The following is a 9986-nucleotide window of genomic DNA, read 5'->3' as shown; positions in this document are numbered from 1 at the left end:
TGCGTTGAGTTCCTCCATGAGATGAGGAAACTTCTGCTGAACTTGGTCCCTGGTGAGCCACTTGCCCTAGTGAAGGAGTTGGCCTACTTTGACAACTAGATATAGTTGGATCCTTTGATGTTGGGTGTTCTTGATCTGCAAGTCCATGATCTGATCAGTTATGGATTCTTCCATGCATCCTGTATTTAACTTTGTATGTGTGAGTTGTTCTGCAATGTCTGATGTGTCCAGCAATGGTGGAAATTATGGTCGAAGGCGGTCCACATTGAATACTAGGTCTAGGCCAATGAATGGGGGAATGCTGAGCTCAAATTCATTGTCTCCCACATCCTTGGTAATGGTGTAAGGACCATATTAGAGTGGTTTTAGTTTTCTATAGGCTTCGGTAAGGCATTCCTTCTGTAAACGTAACTAGAATTTGTCGCCCACCTCAAACTTGTGTGGCACCCGATGTTGATCATGTTGCTGCTTGTACTTGGCATTTGATTTCTCCAGAATGTCATGGATCTGAGATGATAGAATGTGGGATCCCAAAGTGTATCCACACTCATTTAAAGAAGAATTTAGTAGTGGCTTTGGTGGGCCCCAGTATTGCAGCAATAACGCTGCAACTCCTGGGACTCCCTTCTTTAATTTTATCAACCTGGTAGTTCGTAACAAACTTGGAAGCGACGGTGCTGTATGCACAAGTACTAGCTCTTGCCGCAACTGTCACTTGGTCAGCTGGCACAAGTCCGCTAGGAGCTTAAGCCAACTTCTATGAGCTCTGAGAAGAAGCTTTTTAATTGATGGACGAAAGCTAACTCAAAGAAGGCTAATCTACTTGCAGAAAGAAACTGGAAAGCTGAAAGGAAACGCAAACCCTAATTTTACCAGCTAGCCCTACTGATGCAAGAAAGAGGATGCAAGCTACTGAAAGAGATGCCATTGACTTCTAGGAAGGTAAAATGCATGTGTCTAAGCTACTTCTACAGTAACATCTAAAAAAAACATCTTTTTGTATTTTTGAATAAGTTGTCAGAATTATCATGCATGTGCTTTTAACTGTTTTTTACTGTGCAGAGCTGGATTGGCGAGAGGATATGCTTGGAGGAGGTCGGGAAGGTTTAGAGAGGGCCTAAGGGGTCCCTAACACCCTTCCAAAGAGTTTCACAGAGTTTGGCTATCAAGAAACCTCATTCGTGAGCTTCTACAGGAAGTCTGCAGGGGTTCTACAGGATGTTTTGGAATTTCTACAGGATGTCTGTAATTTTTCTACAGGATGTTCAGAAATGGGATTTTGGAGGATGGATGGACGAAGAAAGATGAAGGAGTGGGTATGGAGGTGAGATAGGGGTGTGAGGGTGTCCAGGACTTGGTGAATGAGGTTGAAGAGTGGCTAAGGCGATTGCGTTGGTTCAAAGATAAGAGAAGCAATGTTGCACAAAAATATGGGAATTAGGGCAAAGTGAGCAAATGGCAAACGTGAGGCAAGAATCCAAGTTGGAGGATGGAGCAGATGGGATTGATGGAGTACAGGTAGATGGAGAGGTATTACAGGCGCTCTGCAAGTTATCTTTCGAATTAGACAAATGAAGACTTGGAAAATCAAGAAGCTAATTACTTTGACCTAATATGACCTAGATAATAGCAAAGAAATGGAACAAAAGTTTATTTGAAATGAAACCATGTGAAATAACTATGCAACTGGGCAATCAAGAACCTGAACACGTAACCACAGCTGGTATCAATCTCTGCAAATGAAAATCTAACACTAATGATTGCATGGTGAAGCAAAGACAGTGTTTTTGTTGGCAGCAATGTCACCTTTGTCCCAGCTCACGATCCCACTGAGGGAGAGGTGAGATCAGAGGTGTTTGATGGCCTTTTTCTGAAGATCTTCCCTGTTATTAACCTATCAACTCAATCTAAACATGAAAATCCTTTTTAATCATCAAAAGCAACCTAAATAACAAAACAAGATTTAAATCTAAATAGCAGATTTTATTCTAAGAATGCAGCAAAAACACAAAAAAGTAAACAAAGGAAGTACTGGGCACTTGGGTTGGGCCCAACCCCATGAGATACAGCCTCCTAAGAGAGATTAGCACTGGTGAAAAGCTGGATTCATCTTTATTGATCAAAAGAAATGTTACATTCCAAAAACTGTCCACAAGGAAAAGCTTGAAAATGTGCTGAAATGCAAAGCTAACCTACTGCCTAAAAAATGACTAAAATCGAACTACAAACTAGCTAACTTCTGCCTACAAAGTGACTAACTGAAATGATGCCCTAAGCCCTCTTATTTATACAAATTGAGGACCGCAACAACCCTCCTAAACTTTAGGAACTCGTCTACCAAAACTTGTAGTTAACAACACTTTTACTAGCACTTGCTCGGCTGCCCTTGTGATAATTGATTTGGTGGCCCTTGAACTCTGAGCTGATGGTGGAGAATTCGAGGTAAGGGCCCATAAATGAAGGGGACACCTTCCTACAAATCCTCTCCCTTGTTCTTCCACGAATTTGGCTGCCAAGTTCTCATTAAAACCTTTGATTTTGTCTCAAAATTGACTAAAAATCTGCACAAAGCACCCATTAGACTTGTTGGCATAATGACTAACCCAATTCACTCTATTAGCATAAATATAATAAAAAACATGCAATAAACTAATGAGAATGGTGGATTAAGTCGAATTAGGAGGTTGAATGAGCCCATATAATTATCCATTTTTGGGGCTCATCAGGCTTCTGGTGTGATATTCTTCTTGCAGACCGCCATAATGGCCATCTTCGAGAATCTATTGACGGCCACAAAAACACAGTTGTTGGCAAGTTTAGTAGAAGGAAGGTTCGACATGTAATCCATGCAGATGGATTCCCAAGGTCGACTAGGGGTAGGCAGCAGAGTATAGAGGCCTTGCTTCTTGATGGTTGATTTGGCAATGGTGCAGGTAGTGTAGGATCTGATGTACTTCCCGACATCCTGTCGAAGATTTGGCCAATAGAAATTCTTTCGCAGTACTGCCACCATTTTCCCTTCCGTGCCACAATGTTGTCCACTTTATCTATTTATCCTCATAGCTCCCGACATGGTAGTACTGCTCCTTGATTTCATCTCGGAACAAATTCCAAGTCGATGCAGTTGAAAAAATTGAGGTCGTACTTTCATCCTTTGCTCACAGTAGGTTTCCCACCAGTCCTTGACATGGGGGGCGACTTTGAGAAGAGCAAAAGTAATCTTTTATTGGCTGGAAAAATCATGAACAAAAAGATATCCTTCTAGCAGATTTAACCATTTATCTACGACGTATGCATCTATTTGGCTCTCAAATATGGAAATGTCAAAGTTCACTTGTACCTTAAAAGGAGTGGAGCCTCCAGAGTGGCTGCTGGATGTCGATGCGCCGCTTGTGGGCAACCATTGAAGGATCTGAGAAAAGTTATCCATCATCGCATTCCTTTATTTCTCGAGGGCCTCCTCGGACAATATTTTGATAGGATCTCCTACCCGCTCATCTTTATTTTCTTCCCCCCATGGACGCTCATTGGGTTTTGCGAGGCTAATATTGCAAAGGTTCAACCAGATCGAGCCCTAACTCGTTATATCCCAACCTCGTTGGGGACATGCAAAGAAAAACAAAGAAAGAGCAGACCGCTCTAATATTACTAATCCAGATTTAAAAAGAAACACAAAAAATTATAGATATAACCATAAATACAAAGATGCAGTAAAAATAACACTTTCTTTCATTAATATCAAATACTGAAATATGCATACAAACAAAATGGAAATAAGACTAGCTTGGGTGATGGTAGCTTATCTCTGAGAAGAGATGTGGCGACTACATGCCTCTGAACTGTGTTACAATGAGACTCAAAGGCCTATTTATCATTGAGAAACAATGGAAAACCCTAAACATCCAAAAACCTAACCCTAGGAGATGAAGCGCCAAACTATGGGCCCCGTTTGGGTAAATTAATACATCAACTTCCCGGGGTCGTAACTTTGGCATAGGATCTCAATTTAACATGCACAATACCTCGTTAGAAAGATCTATTCGAGGACTACAACTTTTGAATGAGAAACATTGGTCAATGACCTATGCTGGTCCCAATTTTCCCAAAAAACCTCATTTAGGGCCTCAAAACAAATCCGGAATTTTAGGACTCGAAAAACTGCCAAAAATAGTAAATTGTGCTACAAATAAGGAAAATGAAAAACTGAAAGAAACAATAGTGGTGGTCCAAGTGGAATAGGTGGGTGGCCACTAATATCCACCTGGATCATTCTCCCCCCCTTAGGAAGAAAGGGTCCCCATTGCGTTGAGTTCATCCATGAGATGAGGAAACTTCTGCTGAACTTGGTCCCTTGTGAGCCACTTGCCCTGCTGAAGGGGTTGGCCTACTTTGACAACTAGATATAGTTGGATCCTTTGATGTCGAGTGTTCTTTATATGCATGTCCATGATCTGATAAGTTGTGGCTTGTTCCATGCAATATGGATTTAACTTTGTAGGTGTGAGTTGTTCTACAATGTTTGATGTGTCCAGCAATGGTGGGAAGTATGGTCGAAGGCGGTCATCATTGAATACTGGGGGCAGGCCAAGAAATGGGGGAATACTGAGCTCAAATGCATTGTCTCCCGCATCCTTGGTAATGGTGTAAGGAACATATCAGAATGGTCTGATTTTCCGATAGGCTCCGATAAGGCGTTACTTCTGCAAATGCAACTAGACTTTGTTGCCCACCTAAAACTTGTGTGGCACCTGATGTTGATCATGTCGCTGCTTGTACTTGTCATTTGATTTCTCCAGAATGCCATGGATATGAGATGATAGACTGTGGGATCCCAAAGTGTACCCACACTCTTTGAAATAAGAGTTTAGCAGTGGCTTCTGCTATGATATTCTTCTTACAGGCTGCCATAATGGCCATCTTCGAGAATCTGTCGACGACCACAAAACACAATCATTGCCATGCTTAGAAGAAGGAAGGCCCGACATGTAATCCATGGAGATGGATTCCCAAGGTTGACTAGGGGTAGGTAGCGGAGTATTGAGGCCTTGCTTCTTGATGGTCAGTTTGGCAATGGCACAGGTAGTGTAGGATCTGATGTACTTCCCGACATCTTGTCGAAGATTCAACCAATAGAAATACTTCTGGAGTATTGCCACCATTTTCTCGACCCAAAAATGCCCAAAAACCTGCTTGTAGTGCACTTCCCAAATCATCTTAGCTCGCTCGCTTGAAGGAACGCAAAGGCGTCCTAGGTGGCATAATAGGGCATCCTGGAGGTAAAAATCTGAAACTTGCTGACCCTCCAAGAGCCTCTGTTATGTGTGGCTGAATTCTAGGTCGCTTGTGTAGAGAAGTGGCCAATCAAAAGTCTCGTGCCCACAAGAGTTGAGCATGGTGGTTAATGCCATGATCGGTGGTCAACTGAGGCAGTCTGCAACATTATTGGTGTTTTCCTTCTTATACTTGATATTTAAATGGCACTGTTGCAGGTATGTGGACCACTTCTGATGGCAATCATTATGCAACTTTCCTTGCGTCTATATGAACTGCAGGGGTCGGTGGTCTGTGTGGATGATCGTTTCCTTCCCGAAAATGTAATGCCTCCGTTGTCGCCAGGTCTGCACAATGGAATACATCTCTTTGTCATAAGTGGGATACATCCAGACTGTGTCTAAAAGTGTCTCACTGTGATATGCCACTGGATACCCCTGTTGAGTAAGGACTGCCCCAATAGCATAGTTAGAGGCATCTTTCTCGATCTCAAATGGTTGTTGCAAGTCTGGTAAAGTGAGCACTGGTGCAGAGTAGAGGCGATGTTTCAACTCTGTGAATGCCTTCTCTTGAGATTCAGACCAAAAGAGTTTTTCTTTTGCTCCTCCCTTGGTGACTTGACTCAAGGGCCAAGTGATATGAGAGAATCCCAACACGAACCTACGACAAAAATTGGAAAAACCCAGAAAGCTGCGGAGCTCTGTTAGAGTGGTTGGGGATGGCTAATCCTGAATGACTTGGATCTTGGTTGGATCCATATGCACCCCCGTTCATCAATAATGTATCCGAGATACTGAACTTGGGCCATGCCAAAAGTGCATTTCTCCAAATTGGCACACAACTTGTGTTGCCCCAGTGTTTGGAGAACCTGTTGGTTGTGGTGGAGGTGCTCTTCCAAAATTTGGCTGAAGATCAGGATTTCATCCAAGTATACCACTACAAATGAGTTGGTGAATGGCCACAATATGTCATCCATCAACCTCATGAAGGTTGTAGGAGCATTCGTCAACCCGAAAGGCATAACCAACCATTCAAAAAGGCCCTCCTTGGCTTTGAAAGCAATCTTCCACACATCGGAGGGTTCGATTGGTACTTGGTGATATTCGGAATTCAAGTCGATCTTGCTGAAATATTTGTCCCCTTTGAGTTGGTCCAGAAGGTCATCAATCCATGGGATCAGGAACCTATTCCGGACAGTGATCTTGTTCAACACCTGATAGTCAATACTGAGTCTCCAAGTCCCATCCTTCTTCTCTACCAACACGATCAGGCTCCCACAGGGCAATGAACTCGACCGAATGTGACCTTTCTACAGCAACTCCTGAATCTGCCTCTTGATTTCGTCATTCTCCAGAATGGATCGCTGATAGATTGGTCCATTGGGCAACGACGCACCTGGGGTTAGATCGATGGAGTGCTTGACTTGACAGTGCAGAGGCACCCCTGCGGGGGAGGTGAATATATCCTCATACTCCTCCACAACCTTGTCCATCTGTTGTTGCCGTGCGGAGGGGCCTTGTCTGGAGGTTGTGGCCACAGTCTTCTTCTTTCCCTTAGGGCGTATCATTAGGAAAACAAATTTTCCTGTTTTGGAAATGAGCTTACTACATTGTTTTGGAGTAACCAAAGAGATGGCGGTAGGCGGTGCTACCTCCGGTATACTGTGCAATTTATTTCCCAAAGAAACAATAACAACACGAGGCCTTGACTCATACATAGAATGTCACTTCCAAAATTATGGCTTGCCTAATAATACATCACAAACATCAAGGGGAGTAACGTCACATAATACCTCATCCGTGAAGGGCTTGATGTTGTATGGAAGGCGACACTGTTGGCTCACGCAAAGATCCTGTCCTTGGTGAAGCCACCCGATGGTGTACGGTTGTGGGTGTGTTGTAGTCGGTAAGCCTAGCCACTTCACGACCTCTGCTGAAATGAGGTTCTTTTGGCTCCCATTGTCAATAATGAACTGTAGCCGTGGTAAATTTTAGGGGCAAATTTTAGCCCAAGGGCGAAATTTAAGGGTTTTTCATTTTAAAGGGGTGAAATTTTTATAAAACATCCATTTCATATATTTAGCCCAACTTTTATTTAAAAAATAATTATTTTTTTCATTTTAGCCCCAAAAAATGGGGAGGATAAACTATGAAAAGACTCATTTCAGCCGATTCCCCTGGTTTGGGGGGTTATATTCCATTACAATCGTCCGATTTTCTGCTTTGCAATGTTAAATTCGTTTGCAATCGCCCATTTTCTGGTTTGGGAGGTTGTATTTGGTCCCAATCACCCTGATTTCTTCTGTGAACGTGGGAGGTTGTATTTGGTCCCAATCACCCTGATTTCTTCTGTGAACGGCTCCCTGTTTTCAACTCTGGTTTTCATTGATGGCAAGGGTGTAAATAAATAAAAATATAAATAAAGTGTAGGTATGGTAAATAAATAAAACCTCTTTTTATATTTAGTCCATAACCCTCTTTCTATTTAAGAAGGCTGAAAAAATAGGTTTTATTTCAATGAATCCTAAGGGCCAAATACCATATTTATAAAAGAGGTATGGTAAATAAAAATAACAATAAATGAGAGGTATGGTAAATAAATAAAACATTTTTTTTTTTTTATATTTACTCCATAAGTCACCTTATATTTACGAACACGCAAGGGTGTAAATAACTAAAAATATAAATAAAGTGGAGGTATGGTAAATAAATAAAACCTCTTTTTATACTTACTTCAAAGGTATGGTAAATAAATAAAAATATAAATAAACTAGAGGTATGGTAAATAAATAAAACCTTTTTTATATTTAGGATAAGTCATTTGTATTAAATACGAGAGGTATGGTAAATAAATAAAACATTTTTTATATTTACTCCATAAGTCACCTTGTATTTACGAACACTCAAAAAATGAGTTATATTTAGGTGAAGCCTATGGGCCAAATACTATGGGCCAAATACCATGGGCCAAATTATTATTAATACCATGCAAAAAAACATTATTAACCCTAATACTAGTATTAATAAAAATAAAGATGGCACATGGTATTGACCCCTGGTATTCACGTGGAATGTAGTCTATTTAAAGGGGGGAATTAAATCAGCATAGATCTATCTTTACTCTAGATCTACTAAGCACCGAGAGGGATCAAATATGGTGATATGCAAACTAGCATAGAGTGAAAAAATATTTGATCCCTCTCGGGTCTTGATAGATCAAGAGTAAAAATGGATCTTGTAATTTAATGTCATTTGAACATTTTAACTAGGTTAAAAATAAATAAAAAATCAATTATTAATTTTATTCATTTTTATAAATTACTAATAGTAGTTTTTAAGCTCCAGGTTTATCATAACCCATGGTATTGACCCATGGTAATACCATGGTATTCATGTGAGAATAGAATATTTAAAGGGGGAATTCTATCAGCTTAGATCCATCTTAATTCAGGGTCTACAGTGCTAAGAGGGATAATTCAGGGTCTACAGTGCTAAGAGGGATAAATAGATTTGATCCCTCTAAGAGTGGTAGATGTGGAGTTAAGATGGATATAGGTTGGTTTTTATGATAATGAAGATAACTAGCAATTGCACCAAATGTTGCAAAGGAAACGCCGTAAGGCATAAATTTGAGAAAAATCATAATATATAAAAAAAATCATTGAAGATAGAAATTAGTAAACAAATTGTCATTCAAGCTAGAAGATAAATACAAATCACTTACATTATATGAAATTGACAAATTTTATAACCTTTCCAAAATAGGTTGCCTCTTAATGTTCGAAGATGCTCTTTCAAGTTCCAATAGAACCCTTGTTATTTGGGGGCTTGCTTAAGTCAATAAGTCATTTGCAACATTTGTTTCGAGTGTGTTAAAGGTCCATGTCCACCCCTTGGAAATTATTTGTGCTATACGGGGTCCATAATTATCATAGGCATGGTTGATCGAAGGACGGTTAAACGTTTTACATCTTTCAAAGTTGTTTGATGAGGGGTAGGCTAGAGTGTCAGTCGTATTTGACGGCTAAATTGTCGCACGACGCACAATCTACCCGTCAAATTCCAACCATGGGACAAAGTAAGAACAAAGTTCAAGTCAATTATCTCTTTTATTGCTTAATCCTACCATCGATGTAAGTTCTGAAAGTAAAGGGAAGGAAATTTTGTTTGCGTGTTCGGTTGAACTTGACGGTACGCGAAAGAAATTTGCTCTTTGACCTTCACATAAAGGTGGAAGTGTTTTAGTGTCAAATGCCCAAAAAATTCCTTTCATTTCCATTAAAGAAATAAACAACTGAAATGGAGGTGAAAAGGGCAGTTTGCAGGTAAAAAACCCGCATTTAGAAGCAACTTATCCCATGCTGAAATGATTTGTTTGGATAGCTGGATCTGATATGTATCGTGCGTTGTCAATGCAGGAAGGCTAAGTGAATGAATTCATAGAAGTTTCCTTTCTCATGAATGAAAGCCACCTTGCGAACTATTTCTTTATATTCTTGGTATAATCGTGGGTTATGTTTAATATATAAAAGAAACCTAAAAATTATTATTTATCCATTTAAACTTATTATTTTGCACATCCCTCTATATTAAATGTTTTTTTCAATTAAAAAAAGAGAGGCATATATGTTCTTTTGAATTTGATACGGAGAGAACAAGTTGGACTAGATTGGAAGGTCGAAAGAACCAGATCTGTTTCAAAACGGGGAAGGCAAA

The sequence above is a fragment of the Pinus tabuliformis genome, chromosome 2_2 (genome assembly GCF_031772625.1).
Source record: "Pinus tabuliformis cultivar Carrire ecotype Pingquan chromosome 2_2, CPIR1, whole genome shotgun sequence".
Taxonomy (NCBI): domain Eukaryota; kingdom Viridiplantae; phylum Streptophyta; class Pinopsida; order Pinales; family Pinaceae; genus Pinus; species Pinus tabuliformis.
Note: the sequence above shows the minus strand (reverse complement) of the source record.